Genomic DNA, 18345 nt, shown 5'->3' on the forward strand with positions numbered 1-18345 from the left:
CAGGGCGGGTTGCCGTTTGCTGTGGACAAAAATATATTAAATATATTTAATATATATATTTTTACGTTTTTGGTGCTGTGTAATATTCTGAGATACTTTATACGGTTCCTTTTACAGCATCCATGGTGTAAATTAAGCGTTTCCAGCGAATTGAATGCCAATGCAAAATCCGGTGCGTTTAAGGTCTGTTTTCTTTCAAAATCAGCGATCTCCACAAGCTGAGTGATATCCGATTTAAAGTGGGTCTCAGATTGTACAAGAAGCACTGCATTAAATTACATTTCCCCCGCCATATCCTTATAATATGAGCAATATATTTTACCCCAGTATATTCAATGGAGCTTCTGCGTTAGCCTGCCGATTCTGACGGGCGCGTGCGAGTAAACAGCTTTTTGTCTCGTTTTACGCTTGAGCAACTAAATAAATGCAAAAGTTTATTTAACTGAAGGTATGTTAATGACATTACAACATCGATGCTGTATAAGGAACCGTATAAAATGGGAAAAAAAAAGTTCACAATAACAGGTCACCGGAAGTGTATCAGCATGGAAACAGCACTAGCTCGGCATATACCCTATTTAAATAGGAACTTATATACATCTAATATATCTAGAAAACTACAGGAGTATTACATACTAAGCAACAGAATCCTGTGGTGCCACAGAAATGTTTAAGTGATACCACACACTACCACAAGAATACCGCAGGAGTATTACATACTGTACAACACAGAATCCTGTGGTAAAACATCCCAAAAAAAACAACAAAGTACTACACAATCATCACATGGTTTTTGTTTTGTACATTTGATGGTTTACCACATGAAATACCACATGCTACCACAAAAATATTACAGGAATATAACTGTAATACCACACGCTCTACCACAAGAATATCCCAGGAATATTACATATTGTATAACAGAATCCTGTGGTAAATACTACCACAATATGAAAGTGATACACTACCACAAGAATACTACAGGAGTATCACATACTGTACAGCACAGAATCATGTGGTAAAACGTCCCAAAAAACAACAAAGTACTACACAGTTACCACATAACATTTGATGGTTTACCACATAGAATACCGCAGGTAATGTTTGTAATGGAGGGTGTCGGTCATCTTGTTGTTTCAATTGCAAATTTATTCCAGTACACAAACATTTGCACACTGAAAAGTTTTTACAATAAATATGAATACATGTGATGTTACTTTGTAAGAATAGGTATTTCTTAATTAAACGACTTAAATGCAGAACATACTGATTTTACCTTGCACTGAGAAAAAAAAATGTTTTAGAAAAAAACAGAACAAAAAAGCTAATTTTTGTGATATTGTACTGCAGAAATTGCTGTAGCAATCCTGTGATATTTAGCTGTGTTGGTATTACCACACAAAAACAACAGAGAAACCACATACTTCATCCAATGGTAAATTCCTGTGAAATTTCACTGCAGAAAATGCTGTAGTAATCCTGTCATATTTAGCTTTGCTCATTTTTTTGTGTGGTAAAGTTATGTTGTACTGCTGAAATACCACAGGATTACCACAGGACATTTTTGTAAATCCGGTCGCACACCAGAAGCGAACTTAAGTCCAACTTTTGTGCTACAGAAAAGCCCAACAGTTTGTAACGACATAAGGGCATGTGCTAGCTAGACAATATTTTAAATGTCATCCTCTATTATTAATTATCATAAAAATTCACATTTTCAAAAGAACTCCTCGTATTATAGTAAAACAGATAGTGAAGGGTTAACTAGTGAGTCTTTTCGTCATTTTATTTGATTTCTTTTTTATTACTACAGGTTTGGAACAACATGAGGATCAGATTATTTATTATTATTATTATTATTAATTTATTTTTTTTGCTTTGGATGAAGTTTTTATATTTTTATTGTTTTTATTCAATGATATGTGCATGATTGTGATAAATGTAGGCAGTTCCTTTGAAAATATGTACCAGGGATGTCAAACTCCTGGAGGGCCGCAGCCCAGCAGAATTTAGTTCCAGCCCTGCTTCAACACACTACCTTTAGATTTAGTTTGATCAGGTGTGTTTAATTAGTATAACTGCAGTGTTACCCTGTAGATTGTGCAGTAAATAACTGTAAAATAGCCAGTGTTTTGCTGTAATAAAAGGAAACAGTATTTTACTGTAAAAGGAGTAGACTTTGTATGAAATTGTGTAGTGCAAAGAATAAATTACAGTAATTTATTTTATGTACTCATTACAACTTTGACAATAAATAGCAAATTACTGTTCAACCATTACCGTCCCATCCACTCTGATGCTTTATGTTGCTAATTATAGAGACGTGCATTTTGAAGGCTGAAAACAATGATTTGGGCATCACCACACACTCCCACAGGCTGTCTGTCTTAAAAAGTTTTCAGAAAATGCTGGCCCTTTAAGGGAGTCAGGTGTTTGATTTGTTTACTGCTGAGTGTGCTTCATTCTCTGTCCATCAATTCAGATGTAGAGTCTGATATGTTTTAGGCTTTAAATAAGAATCTACAATGAGTAAGTAAAATGTGTTCAAATGTTTTTGAGGGTTTCTAAAATAAGGCTGTGTTTTAAGTTATATTGTTGTTATCTTGAACTGTGTACTTGAAAGCTACATTGTTAGCTAGTTAGCCCCTCCTCGTATAACTTCTTACATTTATTGTATATTGCATACTGCCATAATGTACAGATGTTAACAGTTTTATGTATCTTTCTGGCAACTAAGCCAAAATTAAATTCCATCGCCTCAGTAAGGTAACATGTGCACAGAAATCATCACAGGGAATCACAAAAACATATGATACACTTAACCATCCACACACAAAAGCTCCACTGTCAGCTCCCAGGTTGTGAGTTTGTTGCTAAGTATTTTTCAGAGCTGTGTTTCCACCTATGAATTTATATTAGAAACAATAGAAAAGTTTGTTGTCATGAGATTTTTTAAGTAAATAATAATTATAACAATAAAATATTGGATTCTTTGGTTTTTCGGTGTTGCCGACTTTATTTTTGTTTATATAATTATTTGTAACTTTTTATTGAGAATTGAGTTTTTAATTATTTTAAACTTTAACATTTAAAATAATTAGTTTTTTTTTTTTTTTTTTTGCATGGTCAGCATTGAGGAGAGAGTAACACATTTCACCGCAGCACTTTGTGTGTGTGTGTGTGTATGTGTGTATAATACCTATACCTGCTGCAGTCAACCTAAAACCTACAGTAGGTTGACATAAAACCAAAACAACACCCATTCTTGTCTTAGGACATTTTATTTGGCAAATTTTAAAATAACAGTAAGTATATGTGACATGTTAAATATATAGTATAATTTGCTGGTTTTAAACATACAGAATAATAATAAATATAGTTATGAAACAACCATAACACCAAATGTTGACTAATGAAAGTACATTTATAACAACTATTTATTTGTTAGACTTCTGTATTGTCAAACCATGTTGCATACAAATGCATTCAACAGACTTATATGACAGTGCATTGCTGTAGAGGACAAATAAAACACGAGACAGGTGTTTAGAAAGAGTATAGTTTATTTAGTTTGACATGCAAACTCATCTAAACAAGACACACTTTCAGAAAACAGCCCGGAAACATTATAATGCGCGCGCTCGTGAATATAACCCGCGGTTGTCTTCAACTGTTGTCTTCAATAGTCCTTCTTTGCTCAACAACTGAGCTGAAAAACAAAGCAAAACATTACAACAGTCAGACATGGAGCAAAGAGCATAGAATTACCAAGAGGCGACACTCTACAATTTGGGAAACAATAACGCGCTTTTTGAATAATATAAATAAATAAAAAGCAGCTGCTTTCCATCGCGACAGCAATGACGAGCGATCGCTATCACTTGAAACTGGCGGAATCCGGGTCTGTTGCTCTTGGTCATTCTAAGCTCTTTGCTAAAGGTTTAATCATAACAGTTACCGTGGTTTCTATTTCAAACTATAGTAAACTAAAGTTTGAAACTATAGTTTAAAATAGAAGATGAGTGGGCCTCGCTACTCCCACCCACCATAACCCTCGCAGCGAGGTCCCACTACCGGCCGCCCGTGTTTCCCCGAGGGTCCTCGGGGGTTATGTTCTCCCTGCCTAGGGCTCAAAGGCCGCCTCGCTGACAGAGCACACGAGCTTTATAGGAATGCATATGCAAATTTTTACAAGGCACGTCACTGTTGTCTCGCTGTCATGGCGAGCGCTGAGGAGGGCTCACCTGATTGGACCACAGAGACTCAGGAATCTGCGTCAGGGCGAGTTGCCGTCTGCTGTGGACAAAAATATATTAAATATATTTAATATATATATTTTTACGTTTTTGGTGCTGTGTAATATTCTGAGATACTTTATACGGTTCCTTTTACAGCATCCATGGTGTAAATTAAGCGTTTCCGGCGAATTGAATGCCAATGCAAAATCCGGTGCGTTTAAGGTCTGTTTTCTTTCAAAATCAGCGATCTCCACAAGCTGAGTGATATCCGATTTAAAGTGGGTCTCAGATTGTACAAGAAGCACTGCATTAAATTACATTTCCCCCGCCATATCCTTATAATATGAGCAATATATTTTACCCCAGTATATTCAATGGAGCTTCTGCGTTAGCCTGCCGATTCTGACGGGCGCGTGCGAGTAAACAGCTTTTTGTCTCGTTTTACGCTTGAGCAACTAAATAAATGCAAAAGTTTATTTAACTGAAGGTATGTTAATGACATTACAACATCGATGCTGTATAAGGAACCGTATAAAATGGGGAAAAAAAGTTCACAATAACAGGTCACCGGAAGTGTATCAGCATGGAAACAGCACTAGCTCGGCATATACCCTATTTAAATAGGAACTTATATACATCTAATATATCTAGAAAACTACAGGAGTATTACATACTAAGCAACAGAATCCTGTGGTGCCACAGAAATGTTTAAGTGATACCACACACTACCACAAGAATACCGCAGGAGTATTACATACTGTACAACACAGAATCCTGTGGTAAAACATCCCAAAAAAAAACAACAAAGTACTACACAATCATCACATGGTTTTTGTTTTGTACATTTGATGGTTTACCACATGAAATACCACATGCTACCACAAAAATATTACAGGAATATAACAGTAATACCACACGCTCTACCACAAGAATATCCCAGGAATATTACATATTGTATAACAGAATCCTGTGGTAAATACTACCACAATATGAAAGTGATACACTACCACAAGAATACTACAGGAGTATCACATACTGTACAGCACAGAATCATGTGGTAAAACGTCCCAAAAAACAACAAAGTACTACACAGTTACCACATAACATTTGATGGTTTACCACATAGAATACCGCAGGTAATGTTTGTAATGGAGGGTGTCGGTCATCTTGTTGTTTCAATTGCAAATTTATTCCAGTACACAAACATTTGCACACTGAAAAGTTTTTACAATAAATATGAATACATGTGATGTTACTTTGTAAGAATAGGTATTTCTTAATGAAACGACTTAAATGCAGAACATACTGATTTTACCTTGCACTGAGAAAAAAAAAATGTTTTAGAAAAAAACAGAACAAAAAAGCTAATTCTTGTGATATTGTACTGCAGAAATTGCTGTAGCAATCCTGTGATATTTAGCTGTGTTGGTATTACCACACAAAAACAACAGAGAAACCACATACTTCATCCAATGGTAAATTCCTGTGAAATTTCACTGCAGAAAGTGCTGTAGTAATCCTGTCATATTTAGCTTTGCTCATTTTTTTGTGTGGTAAAGTTATGTTGTACTGCTGAAATACCACAGGATTACCACAGGACATTTTTGTAAATCCGGTCGCACACCAGAAGCGAACTTAAGTCCAACTTTTGTGCTACAGAAAAGCCCAACAGTTTGTAACGACATAAGGGCATGTGCTAGCTAGACAATATTTTAAATGTCATCCTCTAGTATTAATTATCATAAAAATTCACATTTTCAAAAGAACTCCTCGTATTATAGTAAAACAGATAGTGAAGGGTTAACTAGTGAGTCTTTTCGTCATTTTATTTGATTTCTTTTTTATTACTACAGGTTTGGAACAACATGAGGATCAGATTATTTATTATTATTATTATTATTAATTTATTTTTTTTGCTTTGGATGAAGTTTTTATATTTTTATTGTTTTTATTCAATGATATGTGCATGATTGTGATAAATGTAGGCAGTTCCTTTGAAAATATGCTATATGTACCAGGGATGTCAAACTCCTGGAGGGCCGCAGCCCAGCAGAATTTAGTTCCAGCCCTGCTTCAACACACTACCTTTAGATTTAGTTTGATCAGGTGTGTTTAATTAGTATAACTGCAGTGTTACCCTGTAGATTGTGCAGTAAATAACTGTAAAATAGCCAGTGTTTTGCTGTAATAAAAGGAAACAGTATTTTACTGTAAAAGGAGTAGACTTTGTATGAAATTGTGTAGTGCAAAGAATAAATTACAGTAATTTATTTTATGTACTCATTACAACTTTGACAATAAATAGCAAATTACTGTTCAACCATTACCGTCCCATCCACTCTGATGCTTTATGTTGCTAATTATAGAGACGTGCATTTTGAAGGCTGAAAACAATGATTTGGGCATCACCACACACTCCCACAGGCTGTCTGTCTTAAAAAGTTTTCAGAAAATGCTGGCCCTTTAAGGGAGTCAGGTGTTTGATTTGTTTACTGCTGAGTGTGCTTCATTCTCTGTCCATCAATTCAGATGTAGAGTCTGATATGTTTTAGGCTTTAAATAAGAATCTACAATGAGTAAGTAAAATGTGTTCAAATGTTTTTGAGGGTTTCTAAAATAAGGCTGTGTTTTAAGTTATATTGTTGTTATCTTGAACTGTGTACTTGAAAGCTACATTGTTAGCTAGTTAGCCCCTCCTCGTATAACTTCTTACATTTATTGTATATTGCATACTGCCATAATGTACAGATGTTAACAGTTTTATGTATCTTTCTGGCAACTAAGCCAAAATTAAATTCCATCGCCTCAGTAAGGTAACATGTGCACAGAAATCATCACAGGGAATCACAAAAACATATGATACACTTAACCATCCACACACAAAAGCTCCACTGTCAGCTCCCAGGTTGTGAGTTTGTTGCTAAGTATTTTTCAGAGCTGTGTTTCCACCTATGAATTTATATTAGAAACAATAGAAAAGTTTGTTGTCATGAGATTTTTTAAGTAAATAATAATTATAACAATAAAATATTGGATTCTTTGGTTTTTCGGTGTTGCCGACTTTATTTTTGTTTATATAATTATTTGTAACTTTTTATTGAGAATTGAGTTTTTAATTATTTTAAACTTTAACATTTAAAATAATTAGTTTTTTTTTTTTTTTTGCATGGTCAGCATTGAGGAGAGAGTAACACATTTCACCGCAGCACTTTGTGTGTGTGTGTGTGTGCATGTGTGTATAATACCTATACCTGCTGCAGTCAACCTTAAACCTACAGTAGGTTGACATAAAACCAAAACAACACCCATTCTTGTCTTAGGACATTTTATTTGGCAAATTTTAAAATAACAGTAAGTATATGTGACATGTTAAATATATAGTATAATTTGCTGGTTTTAAACATACAGAATAATAATAAATATAGTTATGAAACAACCATAACACCAAATGTTGACTAATGAAAGTACATTTATAACAACTATTTATTTGTTAGACTTCTGTATTGTCAAACCATGTTGCATACAAATGCATTCAACAGACTTATATGACAGTGCATTGCTGTAGAGGACAAATAAAACACGAGACAGGTGTTTAGAAAGAGTATAGTTTATTTAGTTTGACATGCAAACTTATCTAAACAAGACACACTTTCAGAAAACAGCCCGGAAACATTATAATGCGCGCGCTCGTGAATATAACCCGCGGTTGTCTTCAACTGTTGTCTTCAATAGTCCTTCTTTGCTCAACAACTGAGCTGAAAAACAAAGCAAAACATTACAACAGTCAGACATGGAGCAAAGAGCATAGAATTACCAAGAGGCGACACTCTACAATTTGGGAAACAATAACGCGCTTTTTGAATAATATAAATAAATAAAAAGCAGCTGCTTTCCATCGCGACAGCAATGACGAGCGATCGCTATCACTTGAAACTGGCGGAATCCGGGTCTGTTGCTCTTGGTCATTCTAAGCTCTTTGCTAAAGGTTTAATCATAACAGTTACCATGGTTTCTATTTCAAACTATAGTAAACTAAAGTTTGAAACTATAGTTTAAAATAGAAGATGAGTGGGCCTCGCTACTCCCACCCACCATGACCCTCGCAGCGAGGTCCCACTACCGGCCGCCCGTGTTTCCCCGAGGGTCCTCGGGGGTTATGTTCTCCCTGCCTAGGGCTCAAAGGCCGCCTCGCTGACAGAGCACACGAGCTTTATAGGAATGCATATGCAAATTTTTACAAGGCACGTCACTGTTGTCTCGCTGTCATGGCGAGCGCTGAGGAGGGCTCACCTGATTGGACCACAGAGACTCAGGAATCTGCGTCAGGGCGAGTTGCCGTCTGCTGTGGACAAAAATATATTAAATATATTTAATATATATATTTTTACATTTTTGGTGCTGTGTAATATTCTGAGATACTTTATAAGGTTCCTTTTACAGCATCCATGGTGTAAATTAAGCGTTTCCGGCGAATTGAATGCCAATGCAAAATCCGGTGCGTTTAAGGTCCGTTTTCTTTCAAAATCAGCGATCTCCACAAGCTGAGTGATATCCGATTTAAAGTGGGTCTCAGATTGTACAAGAAGCACTGCATTAAATTACATTTCCCCCGCCATATCCTTATAATATGAGCAATATATTTTACCCCAGTATATTCAATGGAGCTTCTGCGTTAGCCTGCCGATTCTGACGGGCGCGTGCGAGTAAACAGCTTTTTGTCTCGTTTTACGCTTGAGCAACTAAATAAATGCAAAAGTTTAGTTAACTGAAGGTATGTTAATGACATTACAACATCGATGCTGTATAAGGAACCGTATAAAATGGGAAAAAAAAGTTCACAATAACAGGTCACCGGAAGTGTATCAGCATGGAAACAGCACTAGCTCGGCATATACCCTATTTAAATAGGAACTTATATACATCTAATATATCTAGAAAACTACAGGAGTATTACATACTAAGCAACAGAATCCTGTGGTGCCACAGAAATGTTTAAGTGATACCACACACTACCACAAGAATACCGCAGGAGTATTACATACTGTACAACACAGAATCCTGTGGTAAAACATCCCAAAAAAAACAACAAAGTACTACACAATCATCACATGGTTTTTGTTTTGTACATTTGATGGTTTACCACATGAAATACCACATGCTACCACAAAAATATTACAGGAATATAACAGTAATACCACACGCTCTACCACAAGAATATCCCAGGAATATTACATATTGTATAACAGAATCCTGTGGTAAATACTACCACAATATGAAAGTGATACACTACCACAAGAATACTACAGGAGTATCACATACTGTACAGCACAGAATCATGTGGTAAAACGTCCCAAAAAACAACAAAGTACTACACAGTTACCACATAACATTTGATGGTTTACCACATAGAATACCGCAGGTAATGTTTGTAATGGAGGGTGTCGGTCATCTTGTTGTTTCAATTGCAAATTTATTCCAGTACACAAACATTTGCACACTGAAAAGTTTTTACAATAAATATGAATACATGTGATGTTACTTTGTAAGAATAGGTATTTCTTAATTAAACGACTTAAATGCAGAACATACTGATTTTACCTTGCACTGAGAAAAAAAAAATGTTTTAGAAAAAAACAGAACAAAAAAGCTAATTCTTGTGATATTGTACTGCAGAAATTGCTGTAGCAATCCTGTGATATTTAGCTGTGTTGGTATTACCACACAAAAACAACAAAGAAACCACATACTTCATCCAATGGTAAATTCCTGTGAAATTTCACTGCAGAAAGTGCTGTAGTAATCCTGTCATATTTAGCTTTGCTCATTTTTTTGTGTGGTAAAGTTATGTTGTACTGCTGAAATACCACAGGATTACCACAGGACATTTTTGTAAATCCGGTCGCACACCAGAAGCGAACTTAAGTCCAACTTTTGTGCTACAGAAAAGCCCAACAGTTTGTAACGACATAAGGGCATGTGCTAGCTAGACAATATTTTAAATGTCATCCTCTAGTATTAATTATCATAAAAATTCACATTTTCAAAAGAACTCCTCGTATTATAGTAAAACAGATAGTGAAGGGTTAACTAGTGAGTCTTTTCGTCATTTTATTTGATTTCTTTTTTATTACTACAGGTTTGGAACAACATGAGGATCAGATTATTTATTATTATTATTATTATTTACTTTTTTTGCTTTGGATGAAGTTTTTATATTTTTATTGTTTTTATTCAATGATATGTGCATGATTGTGATAAATGTAGGCAGTTCCTTTGAAAATATGCTATGTACCAGGGATGTCAAACTCCTGGAGGGCCGCAGCCCAGCAGAATTTAGTTCCAGCCCTGCTTCAACACACTACCTTTAGATTTAGTTTGATCAGGTGTGTTTAATTAGTATAACTGCAGTGTTACCCTGTAGATTGTGCAGTAAATAACTGTAAAATAGCCAGTGTTTTGCTGTAATAAAAGGAAACAGTATTTTACTGTAAAAGGAGTAGACTTTGTATGAAATTGTGTAGTGCAAAGAATAAATTACAGTAATTTATTTTATGTACTCATTACAACTTTGACAATAAATAGCAAATTACTGTTCAACCATTACCGTCCCATCCACTCTGATGCTTTATGTTGCTAATTATAGAGACGTGCATTTTGAAGGCTGAAAACAATGATTTGGGCATCACCACACACTCCCACAGGCTGTCTGTCTTAAAAAGTTTTCAGAAAATGCTGGCCCTTTAAGGGAGTCAGGTGTTTGATTTGTTTACTGCTGAGTGTGCTTCATTCTCTGTCCATCAATTCAGATGTAGAGTCTGATATGTTTTAGGCTTTAAATAAGAATCTACAATGAGTAAGTAAAATGTGTTCAAATGTTTTTGAGGGTTTCTAAAATAAGGCTGTGTTTTAAGTTATATTGTTGTTATCTTGAACTGTGTACTTGAAAGCTACATTGTTAGCTAGTTAGCCCCTCCTCGTATAACTTCTTACATTTATTGTATATTGCATACTGCCATAATGTACAGATGTTAACAGTTTTATGTATCTTTCTGGCAACTAAGCCAAAATTAAATTCCATCGCCTCAGTAAGGTAACATGTGCACAGAAATCATCACAGGGAATCACAAAAACATATGATACACTTAACCATCCACACACAAAAGCTCCACTGTCAGCTCCCAGGTTGTGAGTTTGTTGCTAAGTATTTTTCAGAGCTGTGTTTCCACCTATGAATTTATATTAGAAACAATAGAAAAGTTTGTTGTCATGAGATTTTTTAAGTAAATAATAATTATAACAATAAAATATTGGATTCTTTGGTTTTTCGGTGTTGCCGACTTTATTTTTGTTTATATAATTATTTGTAACTTTTTATTGAGAATTGAGTTTTTAATTATTTTAAACTTTAACATTTAAAATAATTAGTTTTTTTTTTTTTTTTGCATGGTCAGCATTGAGGAGAGAGTAACACATTTCACCGCAGCACTTTGTGTGTGTGTGTGTGCATGTGTGTATAATACCTATACCTGCTGCAGTCAACCTTAAACCTACAGTAGGTTGACATAAAACCAAAACAACACCCATTCTTGTCTTAGGACATTTTATTTGGCAAATTTTAAAATAACAGTAAGTATATGTGACATGTTAAATATATAGTATAATTTGCTGGTTTTAAACATACAGAATAATAATAAATATAGTTATGAAACAACCATAACACCAAATGTTGACTAATGAAAGTACATTTATAACAACTATTTATTTGTTAGACTTCTGTATTGTCAAACCATGTTGCATACAAATGCATTCAACAGACTTATATGACAGTGCATTGCTGTAGAGGACAAATAAAACACGAGACAGGTGTTTAGAAAGAGTATAGTTTATTTAGTTTGACATGCAAACTTATCTAAACAAGACACACTTTCAGAAAACAGCCCGGAAACATTATAATGCGCGCGCTCGTGAATATAACCCGCGGTTGTCTTCAACTGTTGTCTTCAATAGTCCTTCTTTGCTCAACAACTGAGCTGAAAAACAAAGCAAAACATTACAACAGTCAGACATGGAGCAAAGAGCATAGAATTACCAAGAGGCGACACTCTACAATTTGGGAAACAATAACGCGCTTTTTGAATAATATAAATAAATAAAAAGCAGCTGCTTTCCATCGCGACAGCAATGACGAGCGATCGCTATCACTTGAAACTGGCGGAATCCGGGTCTGTTGCTCTTGGTCATTCTAAGCTCTTTGCTAAAGGTTTAATCATAACAGTTACCGTGGTTTCTATTTCAAACTATAGTAAACTAAAGTTTGAAACTATAGTTTAAAATAGAAGATGAGTGGGCCTCGCTACTCCCACCCACCATAACCCTCGCAGCGAGGTCCCACTACCGGCCGCCCGTGTTTCCCCGAGGGTCCTCGGGGGTTATGTTCTCCCTGCCTAGGGCTCAAAGGCCGCCTCGCTGACAGAGCACACGAGCTTTATAGGAATGCATATGCAAATTTTTACAAGGCACGTCACTGTTGTCTCGCTGTCATGGCGAGCGCTGAGGAGGGCTCACCTGATTGGACCACAGAGACTCAGGAATCTGCGTCAGGGCGGGTTGCCGTCTGCTGTGGACAAAAATATATTAAATATATTTAATATATATATTTTTGCGTTTTTGGTGCTGTGTAATATTCTGAGATACTTTATACGGTTCCTTTTACAGCATCCATGGTGTAAATTAAGCGTTTCCGGCGAATTGAATGCCAATGCAAAATCCGGTGCGTTTAAGGTCTGTTTTCTTTCAAAATCAGCGATCTCCACAAGCTGAGTGATATCCGATTTAAAGTGGGTCTCAGATTGTACAAGAAGCACTGCATTAAATTACATTTCCCCCGCCATATCCTTATAATATGAGCAATATATTTTACCCCAGTATATTCAATGGAGCTTCTGCGTTAGCCTGCCGATTCTGACGGGCGCGTGCGAGTAAACAGCTTTTTGTCTCGTTTTACGCTTGAGCAACTAAATAAATGCAAAAGTTTAGTTAACTGAAGGTATGTTAATGACATTACAACATCGATGCTGTATAAGGAACCGTATAAAATGGGAAAAAAAAAGTTCACAATAACAGGTCACCGGAAGTGTATCAGCATGGAAACAGCACTAGCTCGGCATATACCCTATTTAAATAGGAATTTATATACATCTAATATATCTAGAAAACTACAGGAGTATTACATACTAAGCAACAGAATCCTGTGGTGCCACAGAAATGTTTAAGTGATACCACACACTACCACAAGAATACCGCAGGAGTATTACATACTGTACAACACAGAATCCTGTGGTAAAACATCCCAAAAAAAACAACAAAGTACTACACAATCATCACATGGTTTTTGTTTTGTACATTTGATGGTTTACCACATGAAATACCACATGCTACCACAAAAATATTACAGGAATATAACAGTAATACCACACGCTCTACCACAAGAATATCCCAGGAATATTACATATTGTATAACAGAATCCTGTGGTAAATACTACCACAATATGAAAGTGATACACTACCACAAGAATACTACAGGAGTATCACATACTGTACAGCACAGAATCATGTGGTAAAACGTCCCAAAAAACAACAAAGTACTACACAGTTACCACATAACATTTGATGGTTTACCACATAGAATACCGCAGGTAATGTTTGTAATGGAGGGTGTCGGTCATCTTGTTGTTTCAATTGCAAATTTATTCCAGTACACAAACATTTGCACACTGAAAAGTTTTTACAATAAATATGAATACATGTGATGTTACTTTGTAAGAATAGGTATTTCTTAATGAAACGACTTAAATGCAGAACATACTGATTTTACCTTGCACTGAGAAAAAAAAAATGTTTTAGAAAAAAACAGAACAAAAAAGCTAATTCTTGTGATATTGTACTGCAGAAATTGCTGTAGCAATCCTGTGATATTTAGCTGTGTTGGTATTACCACACAAAAACAACAGAGAAACCACATACTTCATCCAATGGTAAATTCCTGTGAAATTTCACTGCAGAAAGTGCTGTAGTAATCCTGTCATATTTAGCTTTGCTCATTTTTTTGTGTGGTAAAGTTATGTTGTACTGCTGAAATACCACAGGATTACCACAGGACATTTTTGTAAATCCGGTCGCACACCAGAAGCGAACTTAAGTCCAACTTTTGTGCTACAGAAAAGCCCAACAGTTTGTAACGACATAAGGGCATGTGCTAGCTAGACAATATTTTAAATGTCATCCTCTAGTATTAATTATCATAAAAATTCACATTTTCAAAAGAACTCCTCGTATTATAGTAAAACAGATAGTGAAGGGTTAACTAGTGAGTCTTTTCGTCATTTTATTTGATTTCTTTTTTATTACTACAGGTTTGGAACAACATGAGGATCAGATTATTTATTATTATTATTATTATTAATTTATTTTTTTTTGCTTTGGATGAAGTTTTTATATTTTTATTGTTTTTATTCAATGATATGTGCATGATTGTGATAAATGTAGGCAGTTCCTTTGAAAATATGCTATATGTACCAGGGATGTCAAACTCCTGGAGGGCCGCAGCCCAGCAGAATTTAGTTCCAGCCCTGCTTCAACACACTACCTTTAGATTTAGTTTGATCAGGTGTGTTTAATTAGTATAACTGCAGTGTTACCCTGTAGATTGTGCAGTAAATAACTGTAAAATAGCCAGTGTTTTGCTGTAATAAAAGGAAACAGTATTTTACTGTAAAAGGAGTAGACTTTGTATGAAATTGTGTAGTGCAAAGAATAAATTACAGTAATTTATTTTATGTACTCATTACAACTTTGACAATAAATAGCAAATTACTGTTCAACCATTACCGTCCCATCCACTCTGATGCTTTATGTTGCTAATTATAGAGACGTGCATTTTGAAGGCTGAAAACAATGATTTGGGCATCACCACACACTCCCACAGGCTGTCTGTCTTAAAAAGTTTTCAGAAAATGCTGGCCCTTTAAGGGAGTCAGGTGTTTGATTTGTTTACTGCTGAGTGTGCTTCATTCTCTGTCCATCAATTCAGATGTAGAGTCTGATATGTTTTAGGCTTTAAATAAGAATCTACAATGAGTAAGTAAAATGTGTTCAAATGTTTTTGAGGGTTTCTAAAATAAGGCTGTGTTTTAAGTTATATTGTTGTTATCTTGAACTGTGTACTTGAAAGCTACATTGTTAGCTAGTTAGCCCCTCCTCGTATAACTTCTTACATTTATTGTATATTGCATACTGCCATAATGTACAGATGTTAACAGTTTTATGTATCTTTCTGGCAACTAAGCCAAAATTAAATTCCATCGCCTCAGTAAGGTAACATGTGCACAGAAATCATCACAGGGAATCACAAAAACATATGATACACTTAACCATCCACACACAAAAGCTCCACTGTCAGCTCCCAGGTTGTGAGTTTGTTGCTAAGTATTTTTCAGAGCTGTGTTTCCACCTATGAATTTATATTAGAAACAATAGAAAAGTTTGTTGTCATGAGATTTTTTAAGTAAATAATAATTATAACAATAAAATATTGGATTCTTTGGTTTTTCGGTGTTGCCGACTTTATTTTTGTTTATATAATTATTTGTAACTTTTTATTGAGAATTGAGTTTTTAATTATTTTAAACTTTAACATTTAAAATAATTAGTTTTTTTTTTTTTTTGCATGGTCAGCATTGAGGAGAGAGTAACACATTTCACCGCAGCACTTTGTGTGTGTGTGTGTGTGCATGTGTGTATAATACCTATACCTGCTGCAGTCAACCTTAAACCTACAGTAGGTTGACATAAAACCAAAACAACACCCATTCTTGTCTTAGGACATTTTATTTGGCAAATTTTAAAATAACAGTAAGTATATGTGACATGTTAAATATATAGTATAATTTGCTGGTTTTAAACATACAGAATAATAATAAATATAGTTATGAAACAACCATAACACCAAATGTTGACTAATGAAAGTACATTTATAACAACTATTTATTTGTTAGACTTCTGTATTGTCAAACCATGTTGCATACAAATGCATTCAACAGACTTATATGACAGTGCATTGCTGTAGAGGACAAATAAAACACGAGACAGGTGTTTAGAAAGAGTATAGTTTATTTAGTTTGACATGCAAACTTATCTAAACAAGACACACTTTCAGAAAACAGCCCGGAAACATTATAATGCGCGCGCTCGTGAATATAACCCGCGGTTGTCTTCAACTGTTGTCTTCAATAGTCCTTCTTTGCTCAACAACTGAGCTGAAAAACAAAGCAAAACATTACAACAGTCAGACATGGAGCAAAGAGCATAGAATTACCAAGAGGCGACACTCTACAATTTGGGAAACAATAACGCGCTTTTTGAATAATATAAATAAATAAAAAGCAGCTGCTTTCCATCGCGACAGCAATGACGAGCGATCGCTATCACTTGAAACTGGCGGAATCCGGGTCTGTTGCTCTTGGTCATTCTAAGCTCTTTGCTAAAGGTTTAATCATAACAGTTACCGTGGTTTCTATTTCAAACTATAGTAAACTAAAGTTTGAAACTATAGTTTAAAATAGAAGATGAGTGGGCCTCGCTACTCCCACCCACCATAACCCTCGCAGCGAGGTCCCACTACCGGCCGCCCGTGTTTCCCCGAGGGTCCTCGGGGGTTATGTTCTCCCTGCCTAGGGCTCAAAGGCCGCCTCGCTGACAGAGCACACGAGCTTTATAGGAATGCATATGCAAATTTTTACAAGGCACGTCACTGTTGTCTCGCTGTCATGGCGAGCGCTGAGGAGGGCTCACCTGATTGGACCACAGAGACTCAGGAATCTGCGTCAGGGCAAGTTGCCGTCTGCTGTGGACAAAAATATATTAAATATATTTAATATATATATTTTTACGTTTTTGGTGCTGTGTAATATTCTGAGATACTTTATACGGTTCCTTTTACAGCATCCATGGTGTAAATTAAGCGTTTCCGGCGAATTGAATGCCAATGCAAAATCCGGTGCGTTTAAGGTCTGTTTTCTTTCAAAATCAGCGATCTCCACAAGCTGAGTGATATCCGATTTAAAGTGGGTCTCAGATTGTACAAGAAGCACTGCATTAAATTACATTTCCCCCGCCATATCCTTATAATATGAGCAATATATTTTACCCCAGTATATTCAATGGAGCTTCTGCGTTAGCCTGCCGATTCTGACGGGCGCGTGCGAGTAAACAGCTTTTTGTCTCGTTTTACGCTTGAGCAACTAAATAAATGCAAAAGTTTATTTAACTGAAGGTATGTTAATGACATTACAACATCGATGCTGTATAAGGAACCGTATAAAATGGGGAAAAAAAGTTCACAATAACAGGTCACCGGAAGTGTATCAGCATGGAAACAGCACTAGCTCGGCATATACCCTATTTAAATAGGAACTTATATACATCTAATATATCTAGAAAACTACAGGAGTATTACATACTAAGCAACAGAATCCTGTGGTGCCACAGAAATGTTTAAGTGATACCACACACTACCACAAGAATACCGCAGGAGTATTACATACTGTACAACACAGAATCCTGTGGTAAAACATCCCAAAAAAAACAACAAAGTACTACACAATCATCACATGGTTTTTGTTTTGTACATTTGATGGTTTACCACATGAAATACCACATGCTACCACAAAAATATTACAGGAATATAACAGTAATACCACACGCTCTACCACAAGAATATCCCAGGAATATTACATATTGTATAACAGAATCCTGTGGTAAATACTACCACAATATGAAAGTGATACACTACCACAAGAATACTACAGGAGTATCACATACTGTACAGCACAGAATCATGTGGTAAAACGTCCCAAAAAACAACAAAGTACTACACAGTTACCACATAACATTTGATGGTTTACCACATAGAATACCGCAGGTAATGTTTGTAATGGAGGGTGTCGGTCATCTTGTTGTTTCAATTGCAAATTTATTCCAGTACACAAACATTTGCACACTGAAAAGTTTTTACAATAAATATGAATACATGTGATGTTACTTTGTAAGA

At 35.6% G+C, this 18345-nt stretch overlaps 2 long non-coding RNA genes across 2 annotated transcripts; both read right to left on the reverse strand.

Moving 5' to 3' along the window:
* Positions 1-6858: 6858 nt before the first annotated feature.
* On the reverse strand, positions 6859-8423 carry LOC147837677 (uncharacterized). Its single transcript, XR_015526441.1, has 2 exons — positions 7448-8423; positions 6859-7364 (listed from the first exon to the last, which is right to left on the reverse strand). It is a non-coding gene; the product is annotated as an uncharacterized LOC147837677 (long non-coding RNA).
* A 6277-nt stretch (positions 8424-14700) lies between these two features.
* Positions 14701-16982, reverse strand: LOC147837678 (uncharacterized). Its single transcript, XR_015526442.1, has 2 exons — positions 16007-16982; positions 14701-15924 (listed from the first exon to the last, which is right to left on the reverse strand). It is a non-coding gene; the product is annotated as an uncharacterized LOC147837678 (long non-coding RNA).
* Between the last annotated feature and the right edge of the window lie 1363 nt (positions 16983-18345).

The sequence above is a fragment of the Danio rerio genome, chromosome 25 (assembly GCF_052040795.2).
Source record: "Danio rerio strain M-AB ecotype USA chromosome 25, GRCz13ab, whole genome shotgun sequence".
Lineage (NCBI taxonomy): Eukaryota > Metazoa > Chordata > Actinopteri > Cypriniformes > Danionidae > Danio > Danio rerio.